The sequence below is a fragment of the Sprattus sprattus genome (assembly GCF_963457725.1).
Source record: "Sprattus sprattus genome assembly, chromosome: 13".
NCBI lineage: Eukaryota > Metazoa > Chordata > Actinopteri > Clupeiformes > Clupeidae > Sprattus > Sprattus sprattus.
The window spans coordinates 10644300-10669516 of NC_137911.1; positions in this window are offsets into that span (position 1 = coordinate 10644300).

Here is a 25217-nt window from a genome sequence, read left to right on the forward strand (position 1 = left end):
TTTTGTTTTGTGGCACCCTGGTAGTGAGTGTTGTGTTGCAGCCTTTCAGTTGTGTTGTGAGCTGCTGAATGGAACATTTTGGCATTTGTATTGGTGTGTGACTTGTGTGGTGGTGGCCTCTGTCCACCTGTGTGTTAGGTCGCCTATTGCTATATTATGTGATTGAGGAGATTGTGACTTTGTGTTGATGACCCTTTTAAATTTGGTCTGATGAGTTCCACAGTTTTGTCGTACTATATATGGTACTTTAAGCCTTTAGTTCAGCAACAGTGTGGTGTTTGATTTTTTTTCTCACTTCCTCCATTTGTCCTCATTTGTCCTATGTGTGGAGGACCAAAGACTGGATGAGCATGCAGAGGGGCTTTTGTCTTCATTTTAAGGGCTCCTAGAGGGACTCTTTTAAGAGGGGAGGTGTTATGCCCCTCTGCACCCCCATTGGCCTGGCAGCCTTTGGGTGGTGCATAGGCATAATTTGCCTGATTGTCCGGACCGGAGAAGGATAAAAGCGATGCCGTTTGCCTTCAGAGAGAGGAACGTGCACTGTCACCACACTCTTAAGGCTGGAGTGTACCTGGCTGTGATTTGTGCTGACTTTGATATTCATACCCCAGATATTCTCAGCTAAATTATCTATTTATTTTTTTGATGACTGTTGTCTTTCTCCACTTTCAGTTGCAGCCCACGAGACAGTCCGTGACAAAAGATACAGAATGCTCTATTGTGTTCCAATTTGGCCATCTTGAATGTGTGAACACGTGAGGGATGCCAGTTTTAGTAATTGTTTTTCAGCACTGAGCCAAGATCCCTTTTGGCTCCATGAAGCTTTGGCTTGCCTTGTCCTGGCCAAAAAAAATACTGAAAATTAAATTTCACATCTTGAGAAATATCAACCTGTCAGAGACTAAGCCATAAGATACTACCACCTGTCTCATTTTTCTTGTGAAGCATGTTTTCAGCCTGAAACAACTTGTCACAAATTGTCAAAACGTAATAGATGTCAAATATATTCAACACAAAGGGAATAACAACATCTCATGTTCAACACTGTGAACTGATACTTAATAAGTCTCAGGTCTATGTTGAAGCATGGAGTCCCTCCCTGTCTCTTAAAGCATTTAGCGCTGAAGTTGTCTCAGAAAGCTCAGCATGCCTTCTGCTGGCTAGCATCTTAGGTTTTAAATCAAGCCCTGTGTATGCGCTGTGCACACTGCCAGCGCCAGCATTGATGAATACTTCTGTATAAACTCCAAGGTCTGCGCTTTCCGTGAGAGGCTATGCTCACACAGGGAGGGATGGTGGTGGTGGTGGTGGTGGGGTGTGGTGGTGATGGAGGGAAGGGAGGTGGAGGGTATGGGGGCGAGGACAGCAGAGCAGACGGCTGCATGAGCGCCACCACAAAACACTGATTCATCAGAAGTAAGACATTATAGCTTAGTGACCATAAATGTCCAGGGCAAACAAACGCTCTGAGCTCAGCAGTCTGCCTGCCGCAGAGGGGCCTCGGGGACGGTGAACACGACAGCCAGGGTCTCCAAACAGAACCTCAGCCAGCCTCAGCCAGCCTCACAGTCTGAGAGGGGAAATACACATTGTGCTGCAGCCTATAAGCAGTTATGCAGTAAAAGCAGTAATGGCCTATTTGTAATGCTTTTTCAGAGATAAGGGTAATTTAAATGTAGTGTTTAGGCTTTCTGCATAATTGCAGTTCTGCATTATGAAACAGTAAAAAGCATTTTTATTTGCTCTTCACTTATTAAATTGATCCCATAAATATTGTAGATCTAATGAAAAAGAATGGTGGAGAGTTTCTTCCAACAACATTAAGGGCAATCTAAAGAACGAACATGATATTTTCTTAGACGTCTTCATTTAAATTTGGCAGTTCCTAATAATTCATTAGATAAATAAAGACTCTCTCTCTTTCTTTTCTCCCTCTCCTTACTCTGTCTCTCTTTCACGCAGTCACACTACAGTAAAACAAAACTAGAAAAAAAAACAATACAACCCTTAAAACTTGAATGATGAATATTTAAAAGAATGACTGACGCAATGAGATCATCCGAAATTCGCCTCCACTGCATAACAAAGCAGTAGACCTTTAAATGAGAGCGCCTGAGCCCAGCGCCGAAGCCTCTTGTTCTCGTCTGCATTCTGTGTCAAATCTATCATTCTACAGAGGAGAAGGTAATTGGATTTCAGATCTGATTAGCTGTTCACAATGGATTTCCATACCTATGTGAACAGTGAAAGATTTATGGAGCTTGCCAAGTAATACCACATCCCAATCTGCTCCAACTCTCAACTCTCACTATATCTCTCCCTCACGCTCTCCCTCTCTTTCTCTCTCTGTGACACACACTGACACGCAGTCAATTATGTTTTCAGAAACGTGAGACGTGGCACTTCATGAAGCTGTGGAAGCCTGTGTCTATTAAGGTCAAGTCTCGGTAGGGACTACTCTCTATCCACACATCGCACAGAGGCCATACCTGTAAGTGCTGTGGAGTAGGGAAGAGGTAAAGGGGGAGGAGGAGATGTAGAGAGGAGAGAGAGAGAAATCCTGTTCATCTTTCCTCGACACGTTTTGAACAGTGAGTCACATTTCTCACACCCGCTCCCACCAGGAAACAAAAGGTTTCCGGCAGTGGCAGCACGCCCCGCGTGAGAGAGAGAGAGACAGAGAGAGAGAGAGAGAGAGAGAGAGAGAGAAAGAAAGAGAGAGAGGTACTGTCCACAGCCATGCTTCTCGGTGTCTGTAACTGTCACATTGCACCTGCTCACATGGTGCCCAGGCTGCAGGCATGAGTACAAGCTCACCTTGGCATGTCTCACTAGCACCGGGAGTCACCTCTCTCTCTCTTTTTGTTCCACTTCTTCACAGTCGTGTCTACATCTGCCCCCTGACAGTAACGACTTCCTGCTCTCCATTTTTCATGCTGGTGATACAAGACCTGAACTTCATGCCCTTTAACCCCCCCAACACACACACAGACCCTTCTAACTTTATTCGAGTTAAAAAAAAGCCTCAAATGAAAGGGATTTCCATTTCCTTCATAATGCCGTAAAAGCCTTTGGGTCCTAGTTTGGGAGTGAAAACAGCTGGCAGAAAAAAAAGCGATGCTTCAGAGAGCGAGGTAAAGGTGTGGCCAAAGGAACTAAGTATTGGCTGGCTAAAGCTATTTAGGGAAAGGTTTGGTTTAAAGGTGCATTATGCAACAATTATGCTTCAGGATTAGGGTTAGGATAAGCAGTTTAACCTGAAAATAACAGCTTAAAAAAAAATTGGGGCGCTACAATGACATTTAATATGGAGAATCGCGTCGGTGCCATTGGCATAGCAGGGTCGATAGGCATATAACTGCGTTCTGTAGTTTTGCCTGCCGCAGCCCGCCGACCTGACTTGTTTACCTTCTGCCGATCTAGTAAGTAGCTTATTTGCCGTCTTGCTTAGTCTTGTGTTGCACTTGCTTGATGTTTGACTGTGTAAGGACAGTCGTTGAGTAACTAGTTTGTCATAATGTCAAAGTCAGCACATTTCAAGAGATTTCATTAGTTTTAGCTGCTAGCATACCTTTAGCAAATAGCTATTGATCCTTATTGCACCTTTAAGCCAATCAAAAGCATAGCCAAGGAATCATTTTAAACTAAATGCATCAGAAGAGATTACAATGTAAGAAAATACTAAATAATAATAATAATTATTATATTTATTTAATGGCGCCTTTCATTACACTCAAGGTCACCTTTATTGATAAGATCAATAAAAACATACAATAATCATCAAAAAAACACAATAAGATAACATAGTCAAATACAATGTAGCTGATGCTATTAGAGAGAGTATGCTAATTTAAAAGACTTAAGAGCACTTTTGCATTTGGGAATGGAGTCCAGTGCACAGATGTGAGTAGGAAGTCAGTTCCAGAGTATGGATGCAGCGTAGGAAAAGGCTCTTGTACCCATTGTGGCGAAGTCTATTAAGTCAATAAGATAACAATATTTCTGCAGGCTCTGGTCACTGTACAGCATGAGCACTTTAACAAGGAATACATTAAAGTGCTTCTTATTTTATTACAGGTTGTCAGATTTTACAATGCCCAATTTTATCATATACATTTGTCTAATATAACACATTTGCCGTTTCTGAGCTAGGGGCTGAAACAAAACATTTATAGATCTTTGCCTAAATGTAAAATCTTTCAGCAGCCATTTTCTCTATGTTATGGTATTTGGTGGTAATTGTGTGAAATGGTGTGAAATTGTGTGAAATTGTACTTATAATTTACTTTTAACTTTACGTCGAATTACTCCGGGAACAAACTATTAGTTTATGCTGTCGCTGCATCTAGAAGCCAAGCAGAAACCTGCTGAGCATTGGGTCATCAGGAGAGAGAGGTCATATAAATGTATTAATTTGCATACAGTCCCAGTGTGGTAAGGCTACTGGTGACAGTGTTGTGTATGTAGATATGCTGACACCCCTTTGTGATATCGCACACAGGGCCCAGGGTTGTAAAGAACCTGTCAACGGAAGAGCAGCAGTGACCGTTAGCCTACATGACGCGAGTGCATATTGTGCATATTGTGAGATATGTTTATGCTGATGAATTTGAACACCTGGACTTTGGACACCTGGACCTGGACCTTATTGTAATGTCATGTGTATTATGAACTGGACTGCTTGTTTGGGACCTTGGGGTACAGGGTTCATACTACTATGCAATGGACTGATGGACTATTATGTATTGTGTGCGACTGTCATGGTTGCGTTTGCTATGACGTGAACACTGGGCTGCAAACGCTTACCTTTCACCTGATGCCAATTGCATGGCAATTAGCGTTATGGACTGCAAGTGGAGTAGCTCACGGGGATAGGTCCCTTCCCTGTATAAACTTATAGTTTCCATTACTTCAGGCTGTGGGGGAACCACTATTGTTTAGCTATTGTCTGGCTGGAGACAACTTCCCTCTTTGCTGTGGGGTGTTGTATTGCTTTATTGCCGTATTGCTGTGTGGCTGTGACTTGCCGTATTGCTGTGGGCTTTGGGCTTAAACCTATTTATACATAATACCTGTAGCAGGTACCTTGCGGTGGGGTGAACACTGTTGTGTTGGGGGCTCTCTGGTTAAACCATAGCTAGCCAAGGGGTGGTTAGGCCTAGCACCTAGTGGGGTTCCAAATACATCTGTTCTGTGCCACAATCCTGTCTATATAAAATAAACCTTTTATAAGCCTACACCTGGTTCTGTGTATTGTCTGTGACCTGGGAGGATCTGTGGCCTGAGCGTGGGTGCTGGGCACGACATAGTTAGTTAGTTAGTTAAGCCTTTGTATTCCTCTCGGAACATAGGCCATTGATGAATTGTTTCCACCCTCGTCTGTCCTGAGCGATCCTCTCCAGCTGTTTCCACGTCAGCCCCTTCTCCTTGAATTCTTGCTCTGTGCTCCTTCTCCAGGTGTTTTTGGGTCGTCCTCTACCCCTTTTGCCTTGTGGGTTCCATGTCAGTGCCTGTTTTGTTATTGCTGTTGTGTTTCTTCGTAGTGTGTGTCCGATCCAGCTCCATTTTCTCCTTAGCAGCTGTATATCTATTGTTTCTTGCTTTGTGTATTCCCACAGGTTGATGTTGCTTATTGTGTTTGGCCAGAAGACTCCAAGGATGCGTCTTAGACAGTGGTTTATGAAGGTTTGTAATTTGCTTGTGATGTTAGCGGTGGTTCTCCAGGTTTCGGAGCCATAGAGCAGCACAGTTTTGACGTTGGAGTTGAAGATTTGAAGGTGCGTCTTGAGTGAGATGTTTTTGCTTTTCCAAATTTTGTTTAGGATGTTAAATGCTGTTCTTGCTTTCCCAATTCTTGTCTTCACGTCCTCCTCTGGCCCGCCATCAACAGCTATCACACTTCCTAGGTAGGTGAATTTGTCGACATCTTCCAGCATCTGGTCCCCGATGGTTATTGGGTCCAGTCAATGCACAAAAGGAAGAGGAAAGGGGAAAGCAGGCAGCCCTGTTTCACGCCAGTGAGCACTTTGAATTTTTCTTGTGCGCATCCCTGGAAGAGTACGTTGCATTGCATGTCGCAGTACATGTTCTTAATGATGTTGGTATACTTTGTGGGAATTCCATAGTGTGCCATGAGTTTCCATAGCATTTCACGGTCTACACTGTCAAATGGCCTTTCAAAGTCTATGAAATTGACATGAACCGGTGTTCGCCATTCTATAGACTGTTCAATGATGATCCTGAGGCTAGCAATTTGGTCGCTGCATTATCTTTTGTTTCTGAAACCAGCTTGGTTTTCTCTCAGGTCATCATCAACCCCCTTACGAAGTCTCTCCAAGATGATGCGGCTGAACACTTTGCCTGGTGTTGATAGCAAGATGATCCCTCGGTAGCTGTTGCAATCCCTGAGGTTTCCTTTCTTAGGTATGACAGCAATGAGCCCGTCCTTCCAGTCTGTCGGTATGTTTCCATCTTCCAGCCATATGGTCTTTATTAGCTGGTGGAGCATGGTAGTTGAGGTGTCGAGATCCCCGTGTAGAGCCTCTGATGGGATGTCATCTGGCCCTGCTGCCTTGCCACGTCGCAATGCCTTGATGGCCTTCCTCACCTCAGATCTTGTTGGGGGGCCACAGTTGATGTCCAGCGTGTGTGTTGCTGGTGGGATCTCTACCTTTTGGGCAGGGGGCTGTCTGTTGAGCAGCTCCTTAAAGTGTTCTGTCCACCTTTGATGTTGTTCTTCCTTGGTGGTGAGGAGTCGTCCCTGTTTGTCCCTAATTTGGGTGTTTGTCTGTCTAAACTTTCCAGCTAGTTTGTTGGTGGTCATATAGAGTTCCTTGAGGTTGTTTTTTCCAGCTGCTTCCTCTGCTTCCTGTGCCAAATTATCGATGTAATTCCGTTTGTCACATTTTACACTTCTCTTCACTTCTTTATTTGCTGTTTCATATTCTTTGTGAGCTGCTGCCTTTTTTGCTCTGGTTTTGCTTTTGTTTATTGTGTCTTTTTTTGCCTTCCTTTCTTCAATTTTCTTCAGTGTGTTTGTTGATAACCAAGGTTTATGGTTTGTTACTTTTCTGCCCACTACTTCTAGGCATGCCTCCTTCCATACGTTTTTCAGGTTGCTCCAGTGCTCTTCCACTGATTTGTGCTGCTCTTCTTACAGGGCTTGGAACCTGTTCTGTAAGGTGGTTTGGTACAGTTCAGTTGTTCCTATGTCCTGGAAGAGCTGGGTGTTGAACTTCGTTCTTGCGTTGATGGGGTTGTTGCATCGCTTCAGCTTGATCTGGAGTTTTGCAGCCAGTAGGTGGTGGTCTGACCCAGCGTCTGCTCCCCTCTTCACACGGACATCTAGGAGAGAGCGCCTGAACTTCCTGTTTATGCATATGTGGTCGATTTGGTTTTCGGTGGTGTGATCAGGTGACATCCAGGTAGCTTTGTGGGTGGGTTTGTGTGGGAAGACTGTCCCACCTATGACCAGATTGTAGTCAGCACAGGTGTCTGCAAATCTCTCGCCGTTTTCATTCATGCAGCCGATTCCATGTTTCCCCATCACAAATTGGTATCCACTGTTGTTGTTTCCCACCTTTGCGTTCATGTCGCCCATGAGTATAGTGATATCTTTTTCTTTCCTGGCCTGGAGTAGCTGTTGTAGTTGGTTGTAGAAGATGTCTTTCGTTTCCTCCTCGGTGTTGTTGGTGGGTGCATAGCACTGTATGAGTTGTAGGTTGATTCTTTTATGGGTAGTTTTGAATCTTGCTGTAATAAGCCTGGAGTTAATGGGCTCCCAGCTGATGAGGGCCCTCTGTGCTTCTTTGGAGAGCATTAAGGCTACTCCCTCTGTGTGCGGTGCTTTTTCATCCGTGTGTCCAGAATAGAGTATGGACTCGCCGCTGTCCAGTTTCACCTCTCCTGTCTGGAGCCATCTGGTTTCGCACAGACCAAGGATAGCGATCTTGTACCTCCTCATCTCACTTGCTATGGTTGAAGTTTTTCCTGCTATGTACATGGTCCTGATGTTCCAGGTTGCAATGTTGGTGGGTTGCCTGGGAGATAGAAGATTCTGACGCACCCTCTCCGTTTGGTTTTCGAAATGCGTCTTCATTTCCTCTTCAGCCTGTATGGTTGGAGAGTCTTCCTCTCTCAGGTTGCGGGGTTTCTTTTTCTTCATCAATGTTTCAGTAATCGTTTTTATCCACTTCATAGGGGATTGGCCTATGAGTTTCACCAGTGCCCTATTGGCCAGCATTACCTGTTTCCACCTCTCACAACAAGGACGTTAGGGTTGGACTTTGAGAGGCGTGTGTATTTACATCATGATGATATTCGTTTTACTGCTGACTCTGCATTTAATAAACTAAAACAAAATGAACTACCTCTTACCAGATGCATGAGTCTTTAAAGGAATTTAAACTTTTTAAACAAACACTTTATTCAATGTCAGGATGGTTTTCAACTTTGAGGATATCCGGTATAGATAAATTGCATTAATCCACAACACCGATTTGCTCCTGCTTCCTTGCTAACACAAAAATATGTAGGCCAAGGCATAATGCGCCACTCTTCCAATAAAGGGGATTGTGATATATATTTGCCAGATAGATCAATCAGAATTGGGCAGTGATGGTTTGTGTTTGTTGCATGCAAATTTGGCCTGTCAGAAAAGAAAATGTCACCTCACCTGTCTATGGCATCCATGGCACGGATGAATTTTTAATTTATCATCGAGTTTTAGTCTGGGGCTGGCAGAGCAGGCTGTTGTCGCAGAGTTTCCACTGCCATATTACGGCCCAGTATCTCTGTTTCCCACATGGGATTCCATTTCCACACCACTATTTACACAAGTTCCTGCCTGTGCATTCTGATGGACCTGACCTGCATTATTCTAATACTCCATTATTACCTGGCTAATCCTGCTCTCCTGTGCTCTGTGCCACGCTCTCAGGCGACGCTTTCTGACGCAGTCTGCCTAGTGGTCGGTCCGCTTGAGATAACGATGCTCACATGACAAAATACGAATGCATACCAATTCAGACTACACTGATTTAGTGCTGAAAAAAAATGAGGGTTGTTTATTTACCCTGACTGACTCTGGTTGGGATAAAGGTAAGGCTGAATCAGGGCAATCCCCTGCTTCCTTACAGATGATCTCGACATGAGCTTTAGATGTTTGTACGAGGCAAGCCAGCTGGAATCTTTAGATGTCAACTGCTGAAGCCTCCTCAAAGCGACTGCAGATGCCTAATTTGAATATGGGAAAACACTTTCCTCTCACTCTCCCCCCCCCCCCCTCTCTCTCTCTCTCTCTCTCTCTCTCTTTCTCTCTCCATCTCTTTCTCTCTCTCTTTCTTTAATCACCTCTCCCTGGCGAATCAGTGTTGTGCGGCATTCATATTGTGAGCAAACGACGAGTCGAGACAATGCATGTAAAATAATCCTTTCTTCCCGGTGGAGGTAAGAGCCTATCTAGTGTGTACCTCTCATGAGGGAGGAAGGTGGAGCAGTCCTTTTCTCTCTCGCACATCCACTTTGACCTACACCTCCCTTCCCCTCCTCTCCACCACTCTGTAGCGTAATCCCCCAAACCCGTGGGGGGATCTGGGGTAGAATTAGTCTCGTTGTACTTTAATTAATACCCAAACATCACACAGGTACAGAGCAGTCAGGGGGAAGAGATAAGTGAAGAGACGCTCTCTTGTCCTCTTTCCCCGGTGGACGGGTAGAACAATGGTCTCCGTCATTTACCTCGGCCTCAGTCCAGCTTGTGGATGCACCAAAAGAGAAAATTGGTTCTGAGAGTGTGGAACAAAACACAGACACACAGACAAACACACACACACACACATTCTCTGTCTCCCTCACACACACACACACACACACACACACACACACACACACACACACACACACACACACACACAACACACACACACACACACACACACACACACACACTACTGACACACAGGCTGTGTCTCAGAGCAGGGCTGACAGAGGCATCTTTGTGGAGATTGTGATTTGGACTGAGAACGAGGAGCTGCTGCTCAGAAGCAAACAGCAGCACGCCATTTTGTAGCCTTGATTTGAAGCAAAACTTTGAGTTAGTTCATATGCACCTCCATGGAAAGGTAAACATTTTTTTTTTTAAATCCATCTAAATCAATCTGGAAAAAGGAGTTTGGCTTTGATTGGTGTGTGGGGAGAGAGTGCAGACATATCATTCCATTTTAGAACAGGACTTGGACAGAGTAGTTGTGTAACTACCCGCACATGGACTGAAACTGGGCAGTGCTTTGTAAACAAGCAAAACCGTGACTAATTGGAATTATCAAAGTATGGCGCTAAATAAGTCATGCCAAATATTTCAGCGCATGTTTGGACCAAAAAAGGATGTTCCTACAGTAACAAATCCATTTCAACCAGGACCTCACATGTGTGTGTGGAGTTTTGAGTGAGCGCTGCTATGCTCCCAGACTTTCGAAGCTGTGTGACGCAGATGATGAACAGCGGCAGCAGAGAGGGGCTTTGTGGTGTGATTTGGTTCTAGAGATGAGACTCTCTGATGAGCCAATGGCTTCTGACAGGAACGCAGCTCTTGTGTGCAGAGCAGCAGAACCAAGCAGCTGTGAGCCTTGTCTCTCCGGCAATGCCAGCGATGGCAGGGTGGTGTGTGTGTCTGTGGGGGGGGTGGTAGGCCTGTGTGTGGGTGGGTGGTAGAGTGTGTCCATGTCTGCGTGTGCATGTCAGTGAATATGAGTGTGTGTCTAGGTTTGACAGTGCTGGTGTTGCCTGTGCATGTTGGTGTGTATACTGTGTGTGTGTATACTGTGTGTGTATACTGTGTGTGTGTGTGTGTGTCTATATGTGTGTGTGTGTGTGTGTGTGTGTGTGAGAGAGTGTGAGTGTGAGTGTGTGTGTGTGTGTGTGTGTGTGTGTGTCTTTATGTGTGTGTGTGTGTGTGTGTGTGTGTGTGTGTGTGTGTGTGTGTGTGTGTGTGTGTGTGTGTGTGTGTGTGTGTGTGTGAGTGTGTGTGTGTGTGTTTGTTATTGAATGTGAGTTTATAAAGCATGTGAATGTGTGTGTGTATGATTCTGTTGACATGAGGGTTTCTACTTGTTAATGCATTTGTATACATGAGTGTCTCTGTATGTATGTGTTTACTTCTGTATCACACAGATAAAAGCACCCACAGACACAAACACACACACAAAATACTAATGTGCCTTTAGCACACCTTTGGCTCAGTCAAGCTTGTTGTGTAATTTGTTTGAGCTCCCCCACCATGTGAGGAGAGACAGAAAGAGGAAGAGAGAGAGAGGAGGTCACTGCTCATGGTGAGCTCTGCTGTGGCACTGAGCACTAATAAGATTTCTGTGATGAGGAAACATTAAATATGTTGAAGGGTATACTAAATGTCAATTAGAGCAAAACTAAACACACACCCCTGGGTTTGAAATGTAGTGAGCAGTGCAGGGCAGAGTGCCAATGTTAGGAGAGCTGACATGGTAGCCATGCCTCCAATTCCACATTGGATGAGCACATGAACCACACAACATGGCTGTTGGAAAGGCAAATAAGGGTTGTCAATTTCTCTGAAGTAGTTTTGCAAACACAGTCTAAGTTTTGGAATTTTGGCAAATTCCAAATGGTGTTATCAAGGATGTAATACACCAAGCATCACACCTTAAGCCTGCCCTCATGTAGGATGCTTGTTCTCGGTCTTTCCTCTTTACAGTCATACAATCAAGCACAGGTGTATTTATCAACAGCACCAGGTATAGAAGTAGATCTTCTGTTGACTGTAGTCATGATATTTCAGGTTCTTTATCTACTGAGATTGTTTTTTTTTTTTTATAAATATACACCTTTTTTCTTTCAATTTCTACAAAAAGATCGCTACACACTCAATAAGATTAAAGAAAAGAAAAATATATTATAAATAAAAGACTAACAAAAACAGAAGAGTAAAGAACAGGCCTCAATGCAGCAGTGGATGCAGAGCTTCGAGACAACCAAGCTGGATTCAGGCAAAATAGATCATGTGCCGACCAATTAGCAACCCTGCGAATCATCCTTGAACAATCTCAGGAGTTTAGGTCCCCGCTTTACGCAGGATTTCTGGACTTTGAGAAAGCATTTGACAGTCTGGCAACTCATGAGACACTACGCCATACCCGAGAAGTTCATCAACATCATCAAGAACATTTATTCTGGAACGCAGTGTAGGATCATACATGTAGGCCAGCTGACGGAGGCATTTAACATCACAACAGGAGTAAGACAAGGCTGTTTACTGTCACCATTACTGGGCCATTCTACCGAATTCGTGTAATATGCAGTCCCTCAATAATAAAAACTATTTACAAAACAATTAGGTATTTAGGCATAGATATTTACTAAGAAAATGTTATGGTCTATATAAACCCAATGCATTAAATGAGATAGTGATAAGCTAAATATATACAAAATCATCATTTATAGGGTACTTTCTATTGGGAAGTAGATTTTTTTCAATGATTCAATTTCAAAGATCTTTATGATTGGGTTGAAACAGAACTTGGAATATTTAGATTTATTGTGGGTTCAATTTTTAAATCAATTAGCTATACTCAAAAAATCATGTCCCTAGTTTTCATGTCACTACCGAAACACAAGAGTTTTGTCCATTGGCTGAGCCTGTGTTTTAGCCACGACCCTGTATTTTTGACCATGCAGTGACACTGCATCCCTGTCCCTCATGGTTGAATGGTAAGTAGCTAAATCCCATAGTTTTTATATAAACGTGTTCCAAAGTCTGAAAATCGACGTGTAACCTTAAGAATTGTCACTACCGAAACCCATGTTTTCTTCAATTAAGTAAACCTTTTGGGGTTTCATGCAAAATCTTATGTGTGTACACCTCTTCAAAGATTTGTTTGCAAGCCGTGTGCTTGCTAGAATTCTTTATTTATGCTTAAAGTAAGCTAGAATTGTCATTACCGAAACATCATTTTTAAATACATGTGTTGTGTGGACTAAAGGGTGGGCCAGAGCACCTTTTGGGAGATTTTGGGAGAGAAATGAACATCCATCCAACAGTGCAGTCATTACCGAAACAGTGCAGTCACTACCGAAACAGATAAATTGAGCTTGAAAATTTGGTAAAAATTTCATTTTTATGGATTTCATTGTGAAAACCTTCAAGAAATATTTGTAAAAATACTCTTCAGAGAAGGGAAGGAAACACAATCTGAACAGGTCAATAATAATACTTTTTTACTATAGTAAATGTGATGTTTCGGTGGTGACAATTTTTGGAAGAGGAAAAACATTCGGTAACACTTTATTTGAAGGGGTCTACATAAGGGTGACATGACACTGTCATAAGAATGACATGACACATGTCATACACATTAATGACACGTTATTTTTGTTCATGACTGGTTCATGACTGTTGTCATAATGTGTCATTCTGTGTTTGTACTCCAAAAATCCAAATATTTCCGACGTGACTTTGCACCAATTCGGTAGAATGGCCCTACTATTCCTTTTAGCGGTAGACTGGATCATGAGGCAAGCGACTAATAATAGACAAAATGGTATCCAATGGACCCCGTTTACACAATTGGATGACCTAGACTTCGCAGACGATATTGCGCTCCTGTCCCATAAACACCAGCACATGAAGGACAAACTGAGAGAGGTAGAACAGAGAGCAGCTGAAACAGGCCTCCGCATTAGTACACAGAAGACCAAAGTTCTCAAGGCCAATACCAAGACACTAGCAAGCTTGACAGTAAACCAACAACCACTAGAGGAAGTTGACTCCTTCATTTACCTGGGAAGCGAGGTAGCGAGTGATGGTGGATCAGAAGGGGACATTAAGAGGAGAATAGGCAAGGCAAGAGCGGCATTTGGAATGATGGGGGCCATTTGGAGAGCACGCAACATCACCCTCAGGACCAAAATACGGCTATTCAATTCAAGCATTAAAACCATTCTCCTGTACGGATCGGAGACGTGGAAAACAACAAAGAACCTACTAAAGAAGCTACAGGTTTTCACAAATCACTGCCTAAGACGAATCCTCAACATCAGATGGCCTGACAAAATAAAGAACAAAGAGCTGTGGGACAAAACACACCAACCTCCCATAGAAGTGGACCTAATGAGGCGAAGATGGGGATGGATTGGGCACACACTACGTAAACCGAAGAATACCATCACACGTCAAGCCCTGCAGTGGAACCCGCAGGGTAAACGTGGTAGAGGGAGGCCAAGAAACACCTGGAGGAGGAGTGTTACAGCCGAGATGGAGAGAGCGGGCTATAGATGGCAAGACCTGGAGAGGCTGGCACAGAACAGGACTAGGTGGAGAGATATCATCAGTGGCCTATGCTCCAACGCACACACAAAGACACACACTCACATCTCAAACTTTATCGAGTCAGGTGGAGAGGCAAAAAGACAGTTTTGTTTCCGCATTCACTGAGCCTCAAGCCTCAAATTAAAGGGATTTCTGTTCCCCCTCATAACACCGTAAAACCCTTTATCTCAGTTTCCCACATGGGATTACATTTCCACGCCACCGTTTACACCAATCCCCACCTGTGCATTCTGATGGACCTGACCTGCATTACTCTAATACTCCATTATTGCCTGGCTAATCCTGTGCTCCTGTGCACTGCGCCACAGTCTCAGGCGACGCAGCCTGATGCAACGCGCCAAGCAGTCTTCAAGAGTCACCCTGCTTTAGGTGTTGACAAAGGGGCTTGAGATAGCAATGCTCACACGGCACACATATGCATATCAATGTAGATTTCACTGAATTAATGATGAAGAATGTGGGATGTGTTTACTCATCCCGAGTCATATTTGGTTTGGGTAAGAGAATCTGTGTAATCCCCTGCTTCCTTACAGTGGATCTCGGCATGAGCTGTTGATGATTGTACAAGGCAAACCAGGTGGGATGCTTTAGATGTCAACTGCTGAAGTCGCCTCAAGGTGACTGCAGACTTCCAATAAGATGCTATATTTGAATATGAGGAAACACTGTCTGTCTCTCCCTCTTGTTCTCTTAGCTTTAATTGCCTCTCCCCAGCGAATCAGTGTTGTGTAGAATCCGCATTGTGTGCAAACAACGAGTCGAGACTTTGCGTGTAAAATAATCCTTTCTTCCCAGTGGAGGTAAGAGCCTATCTAGCTTGGGCCTCTTGTGAGGGAGGGAGGTGGAGCAGTCCTTTGTCTCTCTCGCACACACCCTTTGACCTACACCTCCCCGTCCCCCTCCTTTGCACCACTCCGTAGCGTAATCCCCCAAACCCGTGGGGGGGGTAATTAGTTTAATTAATATCCAAACATCACACAGGTACAGAGCAGTCAGGGGGAAGAGATAAGTGAAGAGACGCTCTCTTGTCCTCTTTCCCCGGTGGACGGGTAGAACAATGGTCTCCGTCATTTTGCTCAGCCTAGTGGATGCAGAAAAAGAGAAAATTGATTCTGAGAGTATGGAAAAAACACAGACACACACCTTTTCTGTCATACACATGCACACACATACACACACACACACACACACACACACACACACACACACACGCACACATACACACACACACACACGCACACACACGCACACACACACACGCACACACACACACACACGCACACACACACACACACGCACAAACAAACACACACTCTGTGTTTCAGAGCAGCATTGGCAGAAGAATGTTTTTGGAGACTGTGACTTGGTCTGAGAATGAGCAGCTTCTGGTCAGATGCAAACAGCAGCCTGGCCCACTATGTCAGCCTTTATTTCAAGTGAAATCTGGAGTTAGTTTATATACACTTCCATGGAAAGGTAAAACAAAATCAATATAATTTACTAGAAAAAAAAGAATTTGGCTTTGGGGAGAGTGTGTGGGGAGAGAGTGCAGACATATCATTCCATTTGAGAACAGGACTTGGACGGAGCAGTTGTGTAACTACCCGCACATGGACAGAAACTGGGCAGTGCTTTGTAAACAACCAAAACCGTGACTAATTGGAATTATCAAAGTATGGCGCTAAATAAGTCATGCCAAATATTTCAGCGCATGTTTGGACCAAAAAAAAATTATGTTCCACTAGATGTTCCCTTTACGCATCATTGAAACAACCTAACTGTTTCAACCAGGACCTCACATCTGTGTGTGGGGGGTTTTCAGTGAGCACTGCGATGCTCCCAGACTTTCCAAGCTGTGTGACGGCACGCAGATGATGAACAGCGGCAGCAGAGAGGGGCTGTGTGTTTTAGCTGATTTGGTTCTAGAGATGAGACTCTCTGATGAGCCAATGGCTTCTGACAGGAACGCAGCTCTTGTGTGCAGAGCAGCAGAACCAAGCAGCTGTGAGCCTTGTCTCTCCGGCAATGCCAGCCTCAGTGATGGCAGGGTGGTGTGTGTGGAGAGGAGGGTGTAGGCCTGTGTGTGCACGTCAGTGTGTGTGATTGCGTGTCTAGCTCTGTCAGTGTGGATGTTGCATATGCATGTCTGTGAGTATATACTCTGTATACTGTGTTTCAATGAATGTGTCACAGCGGGTGGGCCATAGGTGATGATATTGGGCCCGAACAGAGATACCAGCACAGGAGCTGTGAATTGAGATTGAGATTTAATGAGTCTTTCACAGTACAATTCAGGCTATACTCAGCTGTCACTTACAGCCCTGGGTTAAAGACACAGAGAATCAGTCCAGGTAGTGGTTCAGGGGCCAGGCAGGCAGAGTTCACTGATCAGGCAGGCAGAGTTCAGTAACAAAAAAAAACAGAATCACAAACAAGAGGCATTCATGAACTCAGTGAAACAGGCAAAATCCCAAACCAGGGACATGGTAACGTGAACACATGAACTTGACTTTATCAGACATTAACAGGAAGTTGATACAAAAACATGCCATGGGAACTCACACATGAGCTAGGCTAAGAAACTCTAATGAGATAATACAGCAAGGACTGAACCTCTTGGAATGCAGAGGCTGATGAGGTAAGGGATAACAGGTGTGCAGCCAGGAGCCCTGGCATTAGGCACAGCCACCTGTCAGTCAGCCAGGTAACCAGGAAGCACAAAGTCTAGGACAAAACACAGATTGACAGACAGGGGACATGGCACACATGAAAAACACAACATGGCAGGACACAGGGAAAACATTCTGGGCTGGAGCATGACAGAATGCGAGTTTATACTGTATGTGAATGTGTGTGTATATGTGTGTATGATTCTGTTGACATGAGTGTGTCTACTTGTGAATGCATGGGTATACATGAGTGTCTGTGTAGGTATGTGTTAACATCTGTCTCACATAGATATAAGCACCCTCAGACACAAACACACACAAAAAATACTAATGTACCTTTAGCTCACCTTTGGCTCAGTTAAACCTGTTGTGTAATTAGTATGAGCTCCCCCACCATGTGAGGAGAGACAGAGAGAGGAAGAGAGAGAGAGGAGGTCACTGCTCATGGTGAGCTCTGCTGTGGCACTGAGCACTAATAAGATTTCTGTGATGAGAAAACATTAAATATGTTGAAGGGTACCCTAAATGTCAATTAGAGCTAAACTAAACACACACCCCTGGGTTGGAAAAGTAGTGAGCAGTGCAGGGGAATGTTAAGAGAGCTGACATGGCAGACATGGCTTCATCTGCACATTTGATGAGCACATGAACCACACAGCATGGTTGTTTGAAAGGCAAACATTTATCTGAAGTCATTTAGCAAAGTCACAAATGGAGTTATCAAGGCCATGTTTCCCATCAAGCATCACACTTTAAGGCTGCCCTCATGTAGGATGCTTGGTCTTGGTCTTTGCTCTTTAGTCATACAATCAAACACAATTAAGGTGTATTTATTAGCAGCACCAAGTAGTAGATCCTCTGTTTGTTGTCGTCTATATATTTTCACATTTTCGATACCAAAAAAATAAGACACTGAAATGAAAGACAAACAAAGAACCAAACTAAACCAAATGCTACTTTGAAAGGAAGAAAGAAGAAGAAAACAAGGAAGAAGAAAGAGAAAAGAAGAGAAGAGGAGTTCCCTCTATGGAGATGCAGTCATGAAAGCACAATGGTGAGATGACAACTTGAAAGCAACAAGTCGCACCACCTATCACAGAAGTCTGTCTCAGATTCCCTCATGCACAGAGTCGTGATTGTGATACGATGGTGACAAATGCACACCTACTCACAATTCTAATCAGCAAGTAACTGTGAAAATGACTCAAAATCACCCTCCCTCACAGCTTCACAGGATGGCCCATTGAGATAAATGCTACGAAAGAGCGGATGCACTTCATAGGGACAGTAGACCGTGTGGAGAGCTATTTTTAGACCACCTACATCGCTGGTATGAAGCCATTGCATGGGTAGAGAACATGTTAATGTAAAGCTCTGCAGGAGTAAGGAGAGCTTTCTACCCCTGGGATGCTAGTGTGTAAAAACAACAGCAAACAGCAGCCTGATGTTCATAAAATATTTAAGGTGATGGAGAGATAGAGTTAGCGAGAGAGAGAGAGAGAGAGAGAGAGAGGGAGAGAGAGAAAGAGAGAGAGAGAGAGAGAGAGACATAACTGTAAATTGTATTGAACTCAAGGCCACAGTGGAGTTCTCCTGAAGTCTAAGTAAGGCATTCTTCTATTGTGATAACATTTTAAAGGGCCTTTTTTCTCCCTATCTCGCTGGCAATTCTTGTAGTAGACTATTACCACCTTAGGTGTTTTTTGTGTGATATAATTCCATATGAAATGCCTGTTTGCATTCAGTTGTCTGTCTTTGGCTACATTAAATTGGAGGACCACAATGGTGCCTTGGTTTTTACTGACATAAATGACTTGCAGAAGTGCCTGGCATAAAAGACTGCATGATCACATATTGAATGAAAGCTCCTCCAGCGAAGAAGTGGCCGTAAATTGTTCTCTCAAGAAGTGCTTTTTTTTCATGTGTTAAATAAAAAAATGCAGATCTGTGACTTTACGAGCAGAGACTAAATTGTTGCTTAGTCTGACAAACACTGTCTGTCGTGATCCTGAAATCATGAAAAAAAATGGCAGTGCCTTCATTTCTCATCCCAGCTCAGAGATGAAAAAGAAAAATGTTCATCTTCTTCCAAGAAATCACATTTCACAGTATACACAACCACACCTTCCTCTCGGCTCCCATTTGAAACCAACAACAGAGTCTCATGCAAAATGCAAAAACAAATTGCTTTCCCTTGTGTGACACCCATGCTCCCTCACTTACAGACTCTGGAATAGTTGCAAAGTTCCACTGTATTAAAGGAAATACACAACAACTAGAAAAGTCTATCGAAAAATAGAGTTGTGGCGTGTTGCATTAACCATTTCACAATTTCACCCACATAAGGCAGATTTCAGGCCGATCTACTGTATACATCTTTCAAAACAGGCATCAGATGTGTCCTGAGATTCTGACTGACCAATAGGAGGGAATTGTGTGACGGAGAGGTTTGAAGGTCTGCCAATAATGTCACACATCAGGATAAAAAATTGTGGAAACTGGTGGAGAGCTGCTTCCCAACAGCAAATACACACACACAGACACAGACAGATAGAGGGAGAGAGACAGAGGGAGAGAGAGAGAGTGGCAAGTGACAGACATACACACACGCACACATGTCCTGAGATGATGGACAGTCCTTGACAGCTTAGCTTCCAAGAGTCGCCTGATGACATCACAGAAATTCACGCATTGTATTTCAGTCAAATGTTGGCCCAGGTTAAACACAAATCTTTCAGTTCACTAATGCAATGCTTGTGATATCACCTATCACTACTAAACATAACAAATAATAAAGCATCCACCATGTTTGCCTTCAGTGCCCTCATCACCTAGGAGTGGAGCTTCACAAAAGTCACCACATTTTTCTACATCAGGAGTCTGAACAACAGCTGAGACAAATGAGAATAGAGAATCGGTTCCCCCTGCCTAAGTTCACTCACTATTCCAATGTCTGAAGGAAAAAGCAGATAGTGCACTCTTTCTGTGAATAGCCATCTCTCTGTTGCTGCATGACTGTTGTGCCTGCAGGTCAGATGACAAGCCTGGACAGCTTCCGTAGCTCCAGGTCTGATGTAGCATAAAAATGCAGCATTTGTTAGAGTTTGGGCAGACAGTTTCTGTCAGTAGCACTTCTGAAAGAGCACGTCTCGCTCTTCTGTCTGTTCCCTTGGCTTTTCAGGCAGATATTTTCTGGTAGTCATTGCCAGAGGCATGTGTTTTTCAAGAGTAGCTTTGCATCTCTCCCCATTCTATTCTAAGTCAGTTTTTAAGAGTTCTAAAACCCTTCTCGCTTGAACTTGTAGATGTCGGGTTTGTGTATTCCCAAATTCATTCTTTCCTCAATTAATTGTCTTGATTAAACATTACCACCAGTGTCATTTTAAATTCAACCTTATAAACACTCATGGTATTTGTGCCTCATGAAAGGACTCAGATTTGGTTAAACTCTTACATTTGATAAAAGGAATTAGTAAAAATTACCAAAGGTCAGAAATGTTTTATGACAAATAAATGTTTCCCTTGTTTTCTCAGATATCGGAGATTCACTGTTAGAGATACTAGGATAATGTTACTGTTATAAGCTAATGGAAGAGTGGAATTAAGGAATTAATCTCATTATTTAGTAGTCACACCTCGTATATGTATAGTTGTTATGCTGCTCAGCTCCGGAACCAACTTCCTGATGACATCAAAGGTGAAGTTGTAGCACTTTACTTTCATCCTTTTAGGCTATGTTCTTTTTGCTCATTTAATTCACTCTTCCTTTTTAATCTTTAATTTTTCTGTGTGCTTTTAACTGTTTTAATCTACTTTTCCCTTTTTTATCTCATGTGCACATTTGGAAAACACTTTGAAGTACCAATGTGTATGACTTTTGCTATCTAAGTTTATTTTTTTTGTTATTTTGATTACATTCCAATTCAGCTCCAGTGCCCCAAACAGTGGCATGAGATTCTAGGACCACTGTGCCAATCAATAGATCAGAAAGCCTGAGACAGTCCTCTTCAGTCAGTTGGTGATACATAGTGTCCTTGACACAAGGAAATAACTCTCTACAATACATTTCATAAAATCATTTGTTTTATATTTGTAAATGTTTCCATGACATCATTGAAGCCAAATGTTCTTTGTAACCATGGGCTTCATTTTGCTAAAGGGGGCATATTATTTAAATTCCATTACAAACTGTGAAATAAGACAACCTAATAAAAAAACATGTGATTCAACAAACCATTCAGATTTGGCTCCCCCCTTTTGTAAGGCTTTTAGAATTATATATATATATATATCACTGAGGCCATTTCACCTCCGCCCCCACTGCCTTAGCTGGTCTGCAAAGGTCATAGATACAGCTGTGTTCCACTCAGGTAATCAGGCATTAGCAACATTAGCATGTGCTGGGGGAAAATGTGCTTTGCAGGTATGTACGTTAGTGTGCGTATTGCTACTAGAATGGTGTAGTAAACTGAGAGCTGTGTAGCTGGACTAATTTAATTTGGATCGAGAGGCACATCTCATCTGCTGTGACACCTGCTGAACTGAACACACTGCAAAAATGCTTTTCTAACCTAGTGTTATTACTCTTATATTGAGATGAAAAAATCTAGTTGGTCTTGTTTCTAGCTAAATTGTACTTACCTAGTGCTGTCTTGGTAAGGTTATTTTTTTTTTTTTAGCAAAATCTGCTTAAAACAAGCAAATTTGGCTGCCAGTGCGTTAAGCAAATTTGGCTTGTTAAGATTTCTTAAAATAAGTAATATTTGCTTGAAATAGGCAAAAATAACCTTACCAAGACAGCACTAGGTAAGCACAATTTAGCTAGAAACAAGACCAACTAGATTTTTTCATCTCAATATAAGAGTAATAACACTAGGTTAGAAAAGCATTTTTGCAGTGCATAGCCAGTTGCAACTCTTAAAATCACTTTAAATCACTTAGTCATTAGTTTCAGTTAGCGCAGGCACTTAAACTGGCCTATCTGAGCACGGCTGTTTAGCCAGTGTGAGAAGGGTGCTATAGTGCTTGATCCAGTATTTTGACCAAAGCATGGCATAGACATTTCATTAAGATCCCAGGGTGTCAGCTTGTGGAAAAGGGGTATAATATGTCTCCTTTAATGTGTCATTTCGGTACCACTTTACAATAAGGCTCCCCTTAAAAATGGTTTATAATTAGGTTATTAATTAGGTTGCAAACACTTTATAGGTCATTAATAGGCCATTATAAACGAGTTATAACACAGTGTTCATACATTGTTGCGGGCTCACTATTTGGCAAGATCCCCATCTTGGCAACCGACTGTCTATCCCTTAACTGGCTATAGTAGCCCATTGCACACTACCTTCCATTCTTGTTTTGATGAACCATACCAGGGCCTCCTTTCATACCTGAGGTGTGGCTGCAGTGGGCCTGTGATAATTCTGTGGAATGTCTGGAGCATGTCATCAAGTGCTGTTTCACCACACCACACGACGGGACCGCTCACTGCAAGATGAGTTGTCACCATAGCAACTTGACGGATATCTGTCCGCCTATTTCATTCACCCTCTCACCTCACCCGGAGTGCGCACAACAACACCTTCATGCACTAACACTTCACTGCATGGCTATCTTACACACACGCACACACACACAGTCTTATTTTCTCTCCTTCTCTCACACTCTCTCTCCTTCTCTCTCTTCGTCTCAGTGGATAATGGGCACCTTCTGACCACCATATTGTGCCGCACTAGAGGGATTCCAAGTGAGAGAGAGAGAGAGAGAGAGAGAGAGAGAGAGAGAGAGAGAGAGAGAGAGAGAGAGAGAGAGAGAGAGAAGAAATCAGACAGGCAGACAGACACGGACAGGCAGAGATAGGGGGAGAGAGAGATATGGATAGACCACATGACCAGAGAGACTCATGGTCACAATAGCAGATAAATAAATAAACAGACCCCTTCTGCATTCCAGTTCTGTTGTGTTGACAAGCATGAATGCAGTCAAAGACTGACGGATGATCAAAACAACCCATGTGCATCCACTGTGTGACCGAATGTCAATGTCTGTAGAAGGAGTTGAAGACTCCCACACGTGTAGTTAAATGCCACACCAAGGTCCCTAACAGCATCCCAGGAAGAGGCGTTATATTTTAAAATATTTCTTAGCATGCCTCAGGTGTTGGCCTGTTGTGTTTGGTAGTTTTGTGTGTGTGTGTGTGTGTGAGTGTGTGCTGGTTTTGTGTGTGTGTGTGTGTGTGTGTGTGTGTGTGTGTGTGTGTGTGTGTGTGTGTGGACATAGCCAAAAGCAAATATTCCATTCGGTGCATCCAAGTGCAGACAGCAGCCCAGTTCAACGCATGGTCGGCAGTGGAGACAACGGTCCAAGTCGACCTCGCCCTGAAAGACAAGGCCCTGTGAATCCTCACAGACCTCCAGCCAGAGGAGCGGTACAACTGGCCAGCCATCAAGAGAGTACTACAGAGCACTACACCACTGCTTTGGCCAACCTGTCTATGCTGATGGCAGTAGGGACAAGCTGGTTGGCAGAGAATAAGAGTGTCTGGGTGCCATTACCTCTCGCATGGGTGTCCAACCTTTGAAGCTACGATGCAGAAGGAGCTCACTCTTAGCCACGGTCCAGGACTCGGGCAAGTGTGTGTTGAGGGTTTCAGTGTGTGTTTCATAATAAGAAGCTGGTGCCAGAGAAGACCCAGCCTTGTTACAATATGTTCCCACTGTATATAACACTGGCCCCTGTGCTGTGTACGTGTGAATTTCAGGATCGATCTAAAAAAATGAAACCATGTTAAATGTGGACCGATTTCTTATCTCCTCCACCCCTTTCCCACCTCTGGGGCCCTCAGGTCTTTATATCTCTTTATATCTTATAACTGTTCCACGGGTTACTGTAAAGGTCTGGTGTAAAAGTGCCATTATCTGTTGCTGCTCGCAGTCTCTGGAACAGGCTACCACTCGCTATCAGGTCAATGGCTCCCACTGACACTGTGAGACCCTCCTGGAAAGCTCATCGTTTTCACCTGGCATTTGGGTCTGCCTGAGGTTTACATGGAGGGCTTAAGTTATCTTTTTCATCTTGTGTGTTGTGCCCTGTCTTGCTTTGTGTTGTACGCTTTCCACCTCTCAGTTTTTTTATATTTAAATTCTGTGAAGATGACCATGTGCCGGCGAAATAACACACCGATAGTTGAACAGCTTTAGTTGACAAAATGCAGTTTAGTTTTAGCTCAAACAACTGCTGATGGCTGAGGTTGGTCATATAGTGTGTGCTATTTCACCAGCTTCAGGCAAAATAAGGGTTGCCTAATGATTCACTGGCTGCATTCCGCTTGACCTACTGCTGTAATATTCATCGGGCGAAGTCACTCTATGACACTCTATTCTGTTTCAATAGATACATAGACATAACCAGAGTGGAGCCCATGGCATGCTGTGGGTCTATTCACAATAGCATGGACAGATGCAAATGATAGTCATTTAAAACTAATAGTCTGTTCAGTTGGTGCATGTAGGCTAAAGTACTGTATATGGGCTCATGTTGCATAAAAACGTTCAAACCCTCAGGAAGACACTGCTCTATACTTGGCTTCCATTTAGTTGAAAGTATCCATAGGCTGACCAAAATTAGATGCTGTAATTTAACAGTCCAAAACTCTTCTGACATATTTTAATGTTTTTCCAGCTCAAGGTATAACAGACAAAATGTTGTTTCTTTGCCAGAATCTGGTCCAGAAATGATTCCAAACAAAGACATAGTTGACTCTTATAATAGAGCAACCCCCCCCCCCCCCCCCCCCCCCACACACACACACACACACACACATGCCCAGCTTCTCCGCAGTGGTGATTACTGTCATATTGTTCCAGGACCTTTCTTCACACCACCCTGTGTGCATACATGTCGTAACTACTATGGTGTGCCACAGGCTGAATCAGTAACAGACCACCTCGCTCTGAGAGACCCCAGTGCTGCAGTGATTACTCAGTAATCATGACCACAATGCACATTGCCAGACCACTGGGCGGACAGGTTACGGGGGGTCATAAATTAGCATGACCTCCATCCCTGTCCTTGTTTTCAGTATTGTACAGGAGGCTGGGGAACATGGGGTAACACTGTGCTCCTGCTTTGGTTATGATTAGATGTGAGGGCATTGGACACACTCTTAGGCACTGAAAAGAGACACTGTC